This window comes from Aquarana catesbeiana, linkage group LG13 (genome assembly GCF_042186555.1).
Source record: "Aquarana catesbeiana isolate 2022-GZ linkage group LG13, ASM4218655v1, whole genome shotgun sequence".
Taxonomy (NCBI): Eukaryota; Metazoa; Chordata; class Amphibia; order Anura; family Ranidae; genus Aquarana; species Aquarana catesbeiana.
In genome coordinates, this window is record NC_133336.1 from 74,737,167 (window position 1) to 74,754,186 (window position 17,020).

The following is a 17,020-nucleotide window of genomic DNA, read 5'->3' on the forward strand; positions in this document are numbered from 1 at the left end:
AGAGATCAACGTAGTAGTACAGCAAGCAGGATCAGGAGCCAAAAGGGACGTCAGCCAAGCAAGTCTTCAACAGGAATGCAGGATAAAGTCTCTGAGATGTGACCAAAGGCGAAGGCAGAGATGAAGTGAGCTGGACGGCTTTAAGTAGCCAGGACTGACAAGCAGATCATCACAGCTGAGTCACTGTGGAGAGAAAGGAGCTGGCAATTAGCCGACAGCTGAGTGGCCAGCTCAGAGAAGGAAGGCCTGAGCCCAGCCCTGACAGTACCCCCTCCTCAACGACCCCTCCCCCTTGGAGGACCACCAGGCTTGAGGGGAAAACATCTATGGAAATCACAGAGGAGGACCTGGGCATGTACGTCCAAGGATGAGACCCAAGAGCGTTCCTCCGGACCGTACCCCTTCCAATGCACCAGGTACTGTATGCGCCTACGGGAGTCAACAATGGATTGTACTTCATACTCCTCATGGTTCTCAACCTGTATAGGGTGAGGACGTGGCACCGTGGTGGTAAAGCGGTTGCAGACCAAAGGTTTCAATAAGGAGACATGAAACACATTAGAGATGCGCATACTAGGAGGAAGGTCCAACGCGTAAGCCACTGGGTTAATCCTGCGAAGGATACGGAAAGGCCCAATAAATCAAGGTGCGAACTTCAAAGAAGGAACGCGAAGTCAGAGGTTGCGAGACTTCAGCCAGACTCTGTCCCCAACCTGGTAGGAAGGCGCAGGCAGGCGTCTGCGGTCAGCATGGAGTCTGTACCTATAGTTAGCATGTTGCAAAGCCTCCTGGACTTGTGCCCAAGTGGAACGAAGGCCACGGAGATGCTCCTCTAACGCAGGAATACTCTGCAGAACAAACGAGGCAGGCAACACGGAAGGACAAACGGGAAGCTGAATTCAAGGCACTATTGTGAGCAAACTCCGCCCACGGTAAGAGGTCTGACCAGTTGTTAAGATGGTCAGAAATATAGCAACATAGGAATTGCTCCAAGGACTGATTGGCTCATTCTGCGGCCCCATTAGACTGCGGGTGATACACAGAGGAGAAAGCAAGCTGAATACCCAACTGTGCACAAAAGGCTCACCAGAACCAAGACACAAACTGACTACCCCTGTCTCCCGATCTCCCGAGCAAAAATAGAAGCCAGTTCCTTAGCAGTAGGCAACTTCTTGAGTGGAATACAATGCGACATTTTCGAGAACCGGTCAACCACCATAAGGATAACTGTGTTGCCCTGGGAGTTGGGCAACTCCACAATGAAATCCATAGGCAGGTGGGTCCAGGGCCTCTCTAAATTGGGTATGGGTTGTAGGAGGGCCACTGGAAGGTGTCGTGGAGTCTTACTCTGAGCACACACGGAAAAGGCAGCTATGAAGGCGGTTACATCAGCACGTAGACTAGGCCACCAGAATTGTTGAGAAATGGCCCAAAAGAGTTGATTCTTCCCAGGGTGGCCAACAGCCTTGGGAGAATGGTAAGTCTGGAGCACAGCAGTACGGAGACTCTTGGGAACAAAGCAGCGGTCACAAGGTTTCTCAGGAGGAGCATCGACCTGAGCAGAAGAATTTTGTCACCCAAAGGAGAATTAAGACTGGTGTGAACCGTAGCCAGAATACGATCAGGAGGAATCACAGGAACTGGAACCGACTCCATCTTGGAAGTGGAGGAAAATTGTCGTGACAAGGCATCAGCCCTTACATTCTTAGTACCGAATGAGATTAGAATGAGTAAGAATGAGACAATGTAATTAAAACTCAAGAAAAGAGCCCCTTCTGGGAAAGAGGCGCTTAGCCTCAGACAAGAATGTGAGATTCTAATGGTCAGTAAGAATGAGAACCGGCACAGTGGTACCTTCAAGGAGATGTCTCCATTCTTTCCAGGCTAAAATGATCGCCAACAGCTCTCTGTCACCAACACTCCACAGATGAAAATTTCTTGGAAAAGTAGCCACAAGGATGCAAAGCACTCTCAGTGGTAGGACGTTGAGACAGAAGGGCGCCAACACCAGTCTCAGAAGCATCTACTTCTAGAATAAATGGCAACGTAGGATCAGGGTGTGCCAACACAGGAGCAGAAACAAAGGCAGCCTTGAGACTCTCAAAGACCTTAATGGACTCCGGAGACAAACTTTCTGGGTTGCCGTCTTTCCTAGTCATATCAGTCAGTTGCTTGACCAGAGACGAGAAGTTACGAATAAACTTCTGATAATAGTTGGCAAAGTCAAGAAAACGCTGCAGAGGATGTAAATCCAAGGGTCGAGGCCACTGTAGGACCACTGAAAGTTTCTCTGGGTCCATCAAAAAACCAGCAGTGGAAATGACAGCTAGGAATTTAACCTGTTCACAATGGAATTCGCACTTTTCCAATTTACAGTATAGAGATTGTTCTCTCTTAGTCTCTGAAACACACGACAGACATCTATGTGGTGGCTCTCCAGGGACTTGGAAAATATGAGGATATCGTCAAGATAAACCACCACACATAACTGCAACAAATCTCGGAGGACATCGTTAATGAACTCCTGGAAAACCTCCAGAGCGTTACAAAGGCCAGAAGGCATTATGAAATACTCATAATGACCTGATCTGGTATTAAACGCAGTTTTCCACTCGTCGCCCTCCTTAATCCTGACGAGATTGTATGCCCCTCTCAAATCAAGCTTCCTGAAAACCGATGCTCCCTTGAGGCGGTTGATTAACTCCGTAATCAACAAGATTGGGATAGGCATTCTTAATTGTGAAACGATTGAGACCCCTATAATCGATACAAGGTCTCAGCTCACCACTCTTCTTTTTCACAAAAAAGAAACCAGCACCAGCAGGAGACAAGGATTTGCGGATGAAACTTTGAGAAAGTGCGTCTGCAACATACTCCTCCATGGCCTTATCCTCCAAGACCGACAAAGGGTAAACCCGGCCATGAGGGGGTATGGCACCAGGTTGAAGGTCAATTGCACAATCATATGACCGGTGTGGAGGCAAAGTACCGGCTTGACCTTTGTCAAAGACATCGCTAAAATCGCGGTACTCCTCCAGCAGGGAGGAGAGTGAAGAGGTGCACAGGACCTTGGCTACCTTCTGGAAGCATCTCTCACTGCACTGTGGCTACCAGGACAGAACCTCAGCATGGAGCAAATCAAAAGAAGGGTTGTGCTTCTGTAACCAAGGATAACCAATAACCAGCGGAAACTTAGGTGAGGAAATAACTTGGAATTGGATTATTTCATGATGAAGGGCCCCTACGGCCATGGACAATGGAACAGTCTCATGAGGTACATGGGCAGGCTGTAGAGGTCTCCCATCAAGAGCCTCAGCCTCGGTTCACACCAGAGGCGGCACGACTTGCAGGTCGCCTCACCGAGGCGACCTGCACACGACTGCCCGGGCGACTTGCAAAACGACTTCTGTATAGAAGTCTATGCAAGTCGCCCCAAGTCGCCCCCAAAGTCGTACAGGAACCTTTTTCTAGATTAGAACGGTTCCATTGTACTGAACGGGACGCTACTTGTCAGGCGACCTAGGTCGCCTGACAAGTCGTCCTAGTGTGAACCGAGTGTCAATGGCAAGTGGAGTGTCAAGCAGCTCATGCAGCTCAATCAATTCCTCCACAACTGAGTGCAGTAAAGTGTACCTAAACACAAGTGTTAAAGTTGCGTAAGTTGCACTGGATTTAAGTTTAGCTCCTACTTTTCTGGAATCTTCTATGACGACATTTTGTATATCACATACAATAAAAATCTAAAGTTGGCCATACACTATTTGATGGATGAATTCCCCTGGTAGGATAATGTGTTCTGATAGCTGCCAGCAACAACTGTCAAAAAAAGCAAACAGCTGCATCTGAGTGGGTGCAGTCGCTGTTTGGCTGACAATCTTTCTCCTGCTCCTTCGATTTTTCAATCAAAGTTTGTCATGTGGGAGAGAATCGATGTGGCTGCCCACTAGACAAGTTCAAATAGTGTATGGCCAGCTTTAGTGTATTCTGTGTGTCATTTATCATTAAACTGGGCAATTTAAAGGGATGCCTTCAGTAATAGCCCTAAATAATCAGAAGATCAAGAGATTACAGACAGCAGAAGTTACACACAGAGCAGATCTTTTTCTGTAAAAATGTGGTTGGACCTGACCCCCTATAGGGAGTCTTAGGATGGGGCAGAGCAAAGTTTGACTTGTATATTGAAAGTCAAGATTTGCATATCATTTCAGCTGCCTGTATCTCTGGATCTGCTGATTGTTTCTTCATGTGCTTTTCACTGAGGGTATCTTCAGTTTGTGCATTTTTTTTGTGAAAGAACCCTCAATGTCTCTTTTAATTGCTCCTAATTAACATATAAAATATTGATCATTAGATAAGCCATGCACCATCTGCCTCCTTTGAATTCTTGTCTCTGTTCTAGTAGACCATATTAACACAGGTCTAGAATGACCCCTGTATACAGTATTTGTGTTTGCTATAATGCCAATGATGTGTTACTGACTGTGAGCCCTTTTATAATAAATGTCTTTGTTGCAAAGTATGTCCACTCAGGGCCACCAGCCCAACATATTTTGTTAGTACTCAACCACAGGCAAATGCTTTCCAGCCCAGTCTCCACTGGTTAAGCATTTTGTAGTAACATATGGCAAAGCCAAATAAACATGTTTATACCATGACCTGATCGATATACTACTTTTATAGCTGGGGCAAGAGTATTATATATATCCATATCAGCCTCTGGGCACAAAAACTTCGGGGGGGGGGTTATCAAAACTGTGCATTCCACCGGCTTTTATTTTTATCTGCTCCAATTTTAATAAATTCCCCCAACGCTTCCTTATCTAGCTCTGCAAGTCAGTAAATTAAAAAAATCAATATCTCCAGCACATCATCTCTCCAGGATAGTGTTTTTCTTTCTGTCTAGGTCCTTATCTCCTGGGCAGACCTTCTTGGAAGCTCTCCCAATGACAGTCTCTTTGTCTTTCCATGGTAGTAAAGCTCAGTCAGTTATATTTCTTGAGAACCCGTTTATTTATGGAGGTTTCTTTCCTTACAAGGTAGACTCTTCAGGCTTGTATCTCCAGGTGTCATTTCACCATGTCATGGTTATGCAGTAAAGTTTGTCTGTCGGCTTACCTCTCCATGTGCTCAGATTAAGAGGCCAGCCACTCTCATCTGGCTGCTTAAGTAATCTCTCCTCAAAGCATGGCTCCACCCCAGCCCCTATCAGGGAACTCTATATTAACCTGTGCACTGCAATCCAGCTCTGCTGATCAATATTGTGTGTTTTGGCTTCTGTGTGCGCATTGCTCTGTGTCCTACATCTGATCCTGTTTACCAACCTTGGCTTGTTCCCTGACTGTCCTCGTCTGCTCCATATCCCGACCTTTGGCGCATTCTTTGACTATCCCTATCTGCTTGTTGCTCTGACCTTTTGGCTTATCTCCTGACTATCCTCGTTGTCGCAGTCTGCTGCTTCCTCTCTACCTTCCTGTACTGTACTGTGAGCGTGAGCTGGGAGACCTGAAAAGAAAAGTAACATTTTCAAATATCCCTAATAACAAGCAAATCTGACTCTCTCACGTGTTCAGTATTACTAGGTTGTTCAAGGGTATTTCAGCCTATACCTTAGTGTTTTTTAATAATATTTAAAGGACAATTGTGACTTTGTACAGCAATTTTTACTGTGTGTCCCCAGTTGGAGCTGCGCAGCCTTTCTAAGTGTAGATCCAGTGATCTTCACTGTGTGGCCCTGCTTGGAGCTGCACTGCACAGTCGCAACTGTCTGTTCCATAGTGTGCATACCACAGCTTTGTTTTTGCTTTGGGATAGCAGGACTCTAAAGGATCACTTGAGGTCTCCTAAAGTACAACTTTACCATCGAAATTAATAAAACTGTGGCCACTTTCTGGAGAAAGTCTGTGCAGCTCTGAGCAGGGTCACACAGTGAAGATTGTTGAATTGGGCTGAGGGTAAGTATTTCTCATAGTGGGTAACACTCGGGGCTGGAGTGGGGGCATATTATTTGACAACTGTACAAAGATACAATTGTCCATTAAAGTGTGTCTAAACTTAGCAAAATCTTTGTGATCTTGGATAGAGTAGGGAAGGGTTGGAATGACTGTGAGGTTTTCATTGCTGTCTGTGTCCCTACTGCAGGAAATTCAAGTTTCCTATATATCCTGGTGAGTATTGTCATCGAGACAGTAAGGGTAGAAAATGTTTATATTATACAGTTTCCAGAATATGAGATGACATTCGCCAATGAGAACACCTTTTTAATGACAGCTACACTATATTACCAAAAGTATTGAGACACCTGCCTTTACACGCACATGAACTTTAATGGCATCCCAGTCTTCGTCCGTAGGGTTCAATATTGAGTTGACTGACCCTTTGCAGCTATAACAGCTTCAACTCTTCTGGGAAGGCTGTCCACAAGGTTTAGGAGTGTGTCTATTGGAATGTTTGACCATTCTGCCAGAAACGCATTTGTGTGGTTAGGCACTGATATGGAGGAGAAGGCCTGGCTTGCAGTCTCCGCTCTAATTCTTCCTAAAGGTGTTCTATCGGGTTGAGTTCAGGACTCTGTTCAGTTTTTTTATGCGCTTTATTGCTTGTATATCCTGCTTTGGAATTCTGTTGTTGTGGTGTTCCTTCTGATTTTTGCCAATAAAAATGATTGTACCAGAAAATAAATAAATAGAATTATAATACTTACAATGTATCTAAAGCAAGAACTTTGTTCATAGGGTGGTAGGGGTTAAAACCACTATTGGACCTTTTTTTTTAGTCCATGTGCCATTGGGAAGAATTCCCTTTTCATTCTGTCCCAGAGATACCATAGAAAGTGAGAGTAGACCTCATGGAAAAGTCCAGTTATTGATATATCTTTAATGAAACCCAATTGTGAGATAAACAATACCTCTTCGACAAAATATGGTCCCGCTGGCTTACCTATTTGCAGGTTCCTGACATACGGAGCTTACTCCAAGGATGGGCGGAGAAAGAAACCCAGACGGTATCACCTTCTTTCTTTCTCTTTTTCTTACTTTCTTTTTTCTTCTTGTCCTTCACTGCCAACCATGTTACTGTTCCCTCCCCTTCTCTTATCCCCTTCCACATCTATGTTACTTATGTTATTAGCAATGGAGAGTAGTGTCCCCCATAAATGACTACATGTCGTTTGCAAATGGAGAGAGCTTCTGAAATCTTACACCACAAGTCATTTGTTCTACCACCTTATAGACCACTTAATAGAGGTTCCGTATTTTTCATGTTTTGGACCTCCAGGTCCTTTTTTATACCATTTGGCGGTCCTGATAGGCGTCTTTGTGATGGTTTTATTATATTTATTATGAGCCCTTGGTTTATATTATGCTACTATTCATCACACATTTGTTCTCCCTATTTGTATATGTTTATATAGGACCTCATAGATGGCCCATTCACTTGATATGGTCCTTTTGTGTGTTTCCCCCCCCCCCCTTTTTTTCTTTCTACAATAAAAACATTTGAAACAGAAAGTGAAAGTAAACTTCTCCACAGCAATGGGAAATCTGTCCCCTCTTGAACAGTTCTCGCCAGGACAGATGTCCTCATTGGAAGATTCCCTCTTTAGTGTTCTGGTGACAACTGTAAATTTTGGATTTCTTTCACTTTCTATCCTGGTGACAATGATCACAAGGGTCAATCTCCCCAGTGGGGACACAGACAGCAATAACAATCTAACACAGGTTCTAACTTCTAACCCTTGCCTAATGTATCCAAAATTTGGGAAAAATACTTTGGCTTTAAACATCAAGGAAAATCTGTCAGATCTAGAAAAAAATCAAAACTTACAATTCTTTCTAAATATCGGGTACCTGTGTTATTCTTCATATCAGTTTCTGTGCACCCAGGAAGCCCCCGGATCTCATGCGAGGGCTGTATACAGAGCTTTGACTTACAAACATCTTCACTGCCCTTGGACTATTAAATGGTGAGGATGAAGCTTCGCTCCAGGAGACACTGGGACTTCATATACAATCTGTGCTCAGGTCCAGGTGCGTGCCTGGGGAACAGAAACTGACTTGACGTTTAAAACTTTTACTTGCATTTAAGCTCTGACATTTGCTTTGATGCCAATACTACCACTTTGCAATGTATATAACAAGTAGTAATTAGATCAAATGAATTGTACACCTGGCACCCATTTCTTATTGATATCCAGCTGTATCCTTGGTGAGCCATTCTAAAGCTATAAAAGACACCATCAACACTGATGTAGTGTTTGTGAGACATAACATCTTGATCAATGACAGTTTTATACTGATACACTGCAGAATATTAGGAAGAGACTGTACTCTGTTTGCGCAGTCACAAACACATATCGAGGAGCAGTGGACACTCGGTCCCAGTGACAGTAGAAGACATATAAAACTGCATAGAAAAACTTTTATATTTCATTATAGACTAGGAAACTGGATAACTTTACTAGAACTTTTCAGTGCAATGAACAGTAAACCCTGAAAAGAAAGTGATATGTTTGTTTAGTAATTGTGTTACACAGTGGAGCTTCTATGTTGGCAGGTGTTAGTGCCCCTTTCATTGTAGCCGCTCCTGTAGAGATGTATTGGATGGAGATATAAATGCCAGTTGTGGGTGGGGTCCAATGAAGTTGAGGTATGGGAGCAGGACACCCATGAACAGCAGGATGTAGATCTGTGCTGAAAGATTCCACTGCGGGGCTGAACTGTCAGGGTGGTGAGTGAGGACACATTGGAGACAGAAAGCGAAATCTTGCCACTCCTGATCTTCGTCTAGTGGGTCCCATAGCTTGGTTTAATATGGCCTCAGTATCTAAGAAGAAGTACTCTTTTGTGTGGGAGGAAGGTACACCCAGTGTGAGGAATATCCGTGATGTTCACAGCAGATCACATGACAGTTGTAAACAATGGATGGCTTCCTTTCCATTGTATACAGTTTGACCAATCAGAGATAATCACAACAAAAGACACTGAATGAACTAGTTTCATTCAGTAAAAATGGTTGCATATACTAATGAAATTCATTGATATATGCAAACATAATGTGTAAAAATACCTGGGACTGTCTACTTTACAAAAAGGGGTCATATTACTGCCTCCGAGTCTCCGAGACCCTCTTGTTGTTGCACCGCCACTGGCTTGGCCTAACTGCCTGCCGCACTGGTAGCTATCACCTGCTGTCTGGTGTCTAGCAACTAGGAGAGCAAGGCCCCAGCATTCAGACCAGAGGAGGATCCACCCACCTCCTTCTTCCATGTTCCCCAGCGTGGCGTAAGGGAAGGGAACTGTGCCAGCCAGCCTGCCAGGATTAGAGCAGTGCACATCTGAAGAGCTGCCTGTCGACCTGCATGCTGCACCTGCCTGAGGTGAGGGTGAGGTGGATTGTGGATGAATTAAAACATATAAGCATTATTAGCATATTCTTTATTTAGCATATTTTCATTATTTTGTAAGAAGGCTCTAACCAAGCCCTCACTGACTGCCTTAGCTTCGGGTACTGTGGAGCAAACTACTATTAAAATATCAAAGTCGAAGCACAGAAATTGCAGTTTATCACCCACTGATTCCCATGGCCTCAAGGAATATGAGAATGAATTACTTTATTGTACTTGGCCTGCAGCTACAGAGGTTAATAAAGGCTCATTTTAAAGCTTATATACAATATACAACTTGAATAGCTATAGCCTGCCCACAGGTTCTAAGTTAAACTCTTATGCCCTGTACACACGGTCGGATTTTCCGATGGGAAATGTGTGATAGGACCTTGTTGTCGGAAATTCTGACCGTGTGTAGGCTCCATCACACATTTTCCATCGGATTTTCCGACACACAAAGTTTGAGAGCAGGATATAAAATTTTCCGACAACAAAATCCGTTGTTGGAAATTCCGATCGTGTGTACACAAATCCGACGGACAAAGTGCCATGCATGCTCAGAATAAATAAAGAGATGAAAGCTATTGGCTACTGCCCCGTTTATAGTCCCGACGTACGTGTTTTACGTCACCGCGTTTAGAACGATCGGATTTTCCAACAACTTTGTGTGACCGTGTGTATGCAAGACAAGTTTGAGCCAACATCCGTCAGAAAAAATCCTAGGATTTCGTTGTCGGAATGTCCGAACAAAGTCCGACCGTGTGTACGGGGCATTAGTATAGTCTGCTCTCCCAGACAGAACCTGAACTAGTATGCTTCCCAGGAGTGGTAGTTAATATGCAAGGCTTCTCACACAAGCATCTTACATTGTGATAGACTTCCATTGACCCATCTTATTGACCCAACCCAGGCACTGGTAGGCTGCATTTGATAGGCACTGATAAGGCTGCATTTGTTGGGCACTGATGAGGCTGCATTTGATTGGCACTGGTGAGGCTGCATTTGATGGGCACTGATGAGGCTGCATTTTATTGGCACTAATAAGCTGCATTTGATGGGCACTGGTGAGGCTGCATTGATGCATTGATCTCTTGTATCATGTCTGTAGTTTCTGACCATCTCTTGTATCATATGTCTGCAGTCTCTGACCATCTCCTGTATCATGTCTGCAAAGAGGGCCAGCCAGAGGCCCCAGCTCAAGCCCCAGCAGCTAAGGCCCAGCCCAAGCAGCCAAGGCTAGGCCCCAGCAGCCAGGCCCCAGAAGCCAGACCTCAGGCCCCAGTAGCCAGACCCCAGGCCCCAGGACCAGCAGCCAGGAATCAGGACAAGCAGCCAGCCCCAAGAGGACTAGCAGCCAGCCCCAGTCACTGTTTTACACAAGGTTAGAACTGTATGATACGTTAAATACAGTTCTGTAAGCAACACCTTATTTTCTGCAAGTGCCCCTCCCGAGACTAGACTCTGGATCCACCCCTGGGTCATTTGGAGAGTATTTGTACTGTCCTGCCATTTTAGGGCCTCAAGAAATGAAATAGGGTGTCAGTACATCAGGATTGATCAAATATATATATATATATATATATATATATATATATATATATATATATATATATATATACACATACACACAGTATCTCACAGAAGTGAGTACACCCCTCACATCTTTTCATGCGACAACAATGAAGAAATTACACTTTGCTACAATGTAAACTAGTGAGTGTACAGCTTGTATAACAGTGTAAATTTGCTGTCCCCTTAAAATAACTCAACACACAGCCATTAACCACTTAACAACCGGCCCATAGCCAAATGACGGCTACAGGGCGGTTGCTTAACTCTGGGAGGGCGTCCAGGGACGTCCTCCCAGAATTCTGCTCTCGCGCGCCCCCTAGGGCGTGCACTCGAGAGCATCCGTGACCGCCGGGTCCAGAGGACCCGGCGCATCATGAATCCCGGTAAATGGCCGCTGATCGCGGCCGTTTATCATATGTAAACAAACCGGCGTCATCTGATGACGCCGGTTCCTCTCCTCCCCTCCTGTGTACCGATCGGTACACTGTGAGTGGAGAGGGGGATGGATGGATGGCTGCAGCGTTGTGGGCTGCATCTGTAGTGCCCACAGCGCTGTACAGTGACATCCAGCCATCCATCCATCCATGCTCAGCCATCCCCACTACTCTGCATGCCCTGCAATGCTGTGCAATACTCTGCAATGCCCCGCAATACTCTGCCATATCCTGGAATACCCCGCAATACTCTGCCATACCCTGGAATACCCCGCAATACTCTGCTATACCCTGGAATACCCCGCAATACTCTGCCATACCCTGGAATACCCCGCAATACTCTGCTATACCCTGGAATACCCCGCAATACTCTGCCATACCCTGGAATACCCCGCAATGCTCTGCCATACCCTGGAATACCCCGCAATACTCTGCCATACCCTGGAATACCCCGCAATGCTCTGCTATACCCTGGAATACCCCGCAATACTCTGCCATACCCTGGAATACCCCGCAATACTCTGCTATACCCTGGAATACCCCGCAATACTCTGCCATACCCTGGAATACCCCGCAATACTCTGCCATACCTTGGAATACCCCGCAATACTCTGCCATACCCTGGAATACCCCGCAATACTCTGCTATACCTTGGAATATCCCGCAATACTCTGCCATACCCTGGAATACCCCGCAATACTCTGCCATACCCTAGAATACCCTGCAATACTCTGCCATACCCTGGAATACCCCGCAATACTCTGCCATACCCTGGAATACCCCGCAATACTCTGCCATACCCTGCAATACCCCGCAATACTCTGCCATACCCTGCAATACCCCGAAATACCCCGCAATACTCTGCCATACCCTGAAATACCCCGCAATACTCTGCCATACCCTGCAATACCCCGCAATACTCTGCCATACCCCGCAATACCCCGCAATATTCTGCCATACCCTGCAATACCCCGCAATATTCTGCCATACCCTGCAATACCCCGCAATACTCTGCCATACCCTGCAATACCCTGAAATATCCCGCATTACTCTGCCATACCCCGCAATACCCAGCCATACTCTGCAATACTCTGTGATACCCAGCCATACTCTGCCATACCCAGCCATGCTCTGCAATACCCCGCAAAAATCTGCAATACTCTGCCATAACCCGCAATACTCTGCCATACCCAGCCATACTCTGCAATACCCAGCAATACCCAGCCATACTCTGCAATACTCGGTGATACCCAGCCATACTTTGCCATACCCAGTCATACTCGGCGATACTCTGCAATACTCAGCCATACTCGGCCATGCTCACCCATACCCAGCCATGCTCACCCATACCCAGCCATGCTCAGCCATACCCAGCCTCTGTATGTGGCCAGGCTGTGGAAGTCTCACACATGTGGTATCGCCGTACTCAGGAGGAGTAGCAGAATCTATTTCGGGGTGTCATTTTTGGTATGTACATGTTATGTGTTAGAAATATTGTATAAATGGACAACTTTGTGTTAAAAAAAAAAAATCGTTTTAACCACTTCCCGCCTTCCGTCATACGATGTCCTTGACTTTGTGCGGGGATATCTGAATGATGGGTGCAGCTACAGGCATCATTCAGATATCAGCTTTTTCAGCCGGCGATTCCCTACACCATAAGAATGATCATAGCGGCAGTTCCACTGCTTGATCGTTCTTACGGGAGGCGAGAGGGGACGTCCCCCCCTCCCGCCGCCCTCCGGTGCTTCTACCGACTCACCGCTACGATCGAAGCCAGGATCTTTTTTTTTTTATTATTTATTTTTTTTTTATTTCAGGCACAGCCTAGAGGTGAGATGTGAGGTCTTATTGACCCCATATCTCACTGTAAAGAAGACCTGTCATGCCATATTCCTATTTCAAGGGATGTTTACATTCCTTGTAATAGGAATAAAAGTGATCAAAAATTTTTTTTTTTTGGAAAAAAGTGTCAAACTAAAATAAATAAAGTAAAATGAACAATAAAAAAAAATAAAAAAATTTTAAAGCACCCCTGTCCGTGTGCTAGCATGCAGAAGCGAACGCATACGTAAGTCCTGCCCACATATAAAAACGGTGTTCAAACCACACATGTGAGGTATCGCTGCGATCGGTAGAGCGAGAGCAATAATTTTGGCCCTAGACCTCCTCTGTAACTCAAAATTTGTAACCAGTAAAACATTTTAAAGCGTCGCCTATGGGGATTTTTAAGTGGTGAAGTTTGGCGCCATTCCACAAGCGTGTGCAATTTTGAAAGGTGACATGTTAGGTATCTATTTACTCGGCGTAACTTCATCTTTCATATTATGCAAAAACATTGGGCTAACCTTACTGTTTTGTTTTTTTTTAAAGCAAAAAACTGTTTTTTCTCCAAAAAAAACGCGTTCGAAAAATTGCTGCGCAAATATCGTGCGAGATAAAAAGTTGCAATGACCGCTATTGTATTCTCTAGGGTCTTTGCTAAAAAAACATATATAATGTTTTGGGGTTCTATGTAATTTTCTAGCAAATAAATGATGATTTATACATGTAGGAGAGAAATGTCAGAATTGGCCTGGGTGCTCCAGAACGCCTGAAGGTGCTCCCCTGCATGTTGGGCCTCTGTATGTGGCCACGCTGTGTAAAAGTCTCACACATGTGGTATCACCGTACTCGAGAGTAATAGCAGAATGTGTTTTGGGGTGTAATTTGTGGTATGCATATGCTGTGTGTGAGAAATAACCTGCTAATATGACAATTTTGTGAAAAAAAAAAGAAAAAAAAAAAACTTGATTTTGCAAAGAATTGTGGGAAAAAATGACAACTTCAAAAAACTCACCATGCATCTTTCTAAATACCTTGGAATGTCTTCTTTCCAAAAAGGGGTCATTTGGGGGGTATTTGTACTTATCTGGCATGTTAGGGTCTCAAGAAATGAGATAGACCGTCAGTACTTCAGGTGTGATCAATTTTCAGCTATTGGCACCATAGCTTGTGGACGCTGTAACTTTCACAAAGACCAAATAATATACACCGATTTGGGTTATTTTTACCAAAGATATGTAGCGGTATACATTTTGGCCAAAATATATGAAGAAAAATTACTAATTTTCAAAATTTTATAACAGAAACGAAGAAAAATTTATTTTTTTACAGATTTTTCGGTCTTTTTTCTTTTATAGCGCAAAAAATAAAGAACCCAGCGGTGATTAAATACCACCAAAAGAAAGCTCTATTTGTGTGAAAAAAAGGACAAAAATTTCATATAGATACAGTGTTGCATGACTGAGTAATTGTCATTCAAAATGTGAGAGCACCAAAAGCTGAAAATTGGTCTGGTTATTAAGGGGTTTTAAGTGCCCAGTTGTCAAGTGGTTAAAGGGGTTGTTAAACCCTTGTGTTTTTTCACCTTAAAGCATCCTATCCAACGAACTGCACAGTGGAGGTAAGTATGATATGTCTGTTATTAAAAAAAAAAAAAAAACCCTTTAATGTCTAAAACGCTGGCAACAAAAGTGAGTACACCCCTATACTTGCGGGCTATACGGGAGTTTCCATGGCACTGTTTGGCTGGAGGCATGTCCGGCTGATGGCCCCCCTCCTCTCCCCTCTTTGCCATGGGTCGTGACGTAGATGGGCTGTTCTGTGCTGACGCATATATGGGTGTCTCCCCAGACGGCACTTGGCATTCGAGGCTCTCTGCACACTGGACCACACGCAGCTGGGATTCTCCCCTCTCTTCCCCAAATCTAAATCAACTTGGGTAACTGTGCACTTTTCACTTTTTCATGTGTCCAACATGTTCACTTTCAAGTGGTTACCAATTGGTAACTATTTCCCCACTCACCCCCATTCACAACTTCCAGTCACACAGCTATCTCTTATTCTATTTTTGTTAGCCCTCTTTGCTTCACTTGTCCCAATCTTCACCAGCATGGGCTTCTTGCCCATTCCTTTTTCCATCAACACTTTCGTTCAGACCTTTTTGGCTCACTTTATTCTTTCACTGACTTCACAGGAGTGCCTCGTTTTTTCCATGCCTGCCCTGGTTGTTGCCTGTATGGGTCGTCCCTGCCAAGCAGTCCACCTCAGCTCTCGGTTGGGGGTGTCCATGGTTGGTTTGCGGCGTCCGGTCACCCTACCACCAATTAACGTACTAAAGTAAGTAAATATGTACCTCGTGTGGGGTTTTACCTACCCTACCCCTGGACATGTTTTCTATTATTTTTACTTTGATATTCTTACATTTCTAATTTCATTTTAGATCCATCATGTGCTTTTCTCCTGATGAGTGGCACATATAGCCACGAAATGCGTAGAGCTACCATTAGCCGTGCTTCTATCAATATCTATCTGACTTCAAGTTTTTACTGTATTACCCCTATCCATAGGCTTAGGGAGGCAATTGTTATTGTCTTTTTTTTAACTCTATTTTTGGTGAAATCTGGAACGTTATTGTTGCTCTACTATGAGATATTTATGTTATTACCATGTTAAATATTAGTACTTTGATATTAGTACCATATGTATGTACCAGCATTTTATGTATGTATTACTGTTATAATCAATAAAATTCCTACTTTTTCACCATGTAATTCTCTTGATACTATGTGCTTCATATAAAGTCCCACTCCCTTTGCTCCTCTCCTCTTGAAACCAATTGGGATGGAAATGCATGACCTTACCAGGCCATGTTTTCATTTAAAGTCTCCAGGGATGGAATTACATGACCTTACCAGGACATGGCTTAGTTAAAGTCCTTAACAAACCTTCACTACTTTGTCCTAAGTGAAAATGTCCAAATTGGGCCCAAAGTGTCAATATTTTGTGTGGCCACCATTATTTTTCAGCACTGCCTTAACCCTCTTGGGCATGGAGTTCACCAGAGCGTCACAGGTTGCCACTGAGGTTCTCTTCCACTCTTCCATGATGACATCACGTAGCTGGTGGATGTTAGAGACCTTGCGCTCCTCCACCTTCTGTTTGAGGATGCCCCACAGATTCTTAATAGGGTTTAGGTCTGGAGACATGCTTGGCCAGTCCATCACTTTTACCCTCTTCTTTAGCAAGGCTGTGATCGTCTTGGAGGTGTGTTTGGGGTTGTTGGAATACTGCCCTGTGGCCCAGTCTCCGAAGAGAGGGGATCATGCTCTGCTTCATTATGTCACAGTACATGTTGGCATTTATAATTCCCTCAATGATCTGTAGCTCCCCAGTGCCGGAAGCACCAATGCAGCCCTAGACCATGACACTCCCACCACCATGCTTGACTGTAGGCAAGACACACTTGTCTTTGTACTCCTCACCTGGCTGCCGCCACACACGCTTGACGCCATCTGAACCAAATGAGTTTATCTTGATCTCATCAGACCACAGGACATGGTTCTAGTAATCCATATCCTTAGTCTGTTTGTCTTTAGCAAACTGTGGGCTTTCTTGTGCATCATCTTTAGAAGAGGCTTCCTTCTGGGATGACAGCCATGCAGACCGATTTGATGCAGTGTGCAGTGTATGGTCTGAGCACTGACAGGCTGACCCCCCCACCCCTTCAACCTCTGCATCAATGCTGGCAGCACTCATACGTCTATTTCCCAAACACAACCTTTGGATATGACGCTGAGCACATGCACTC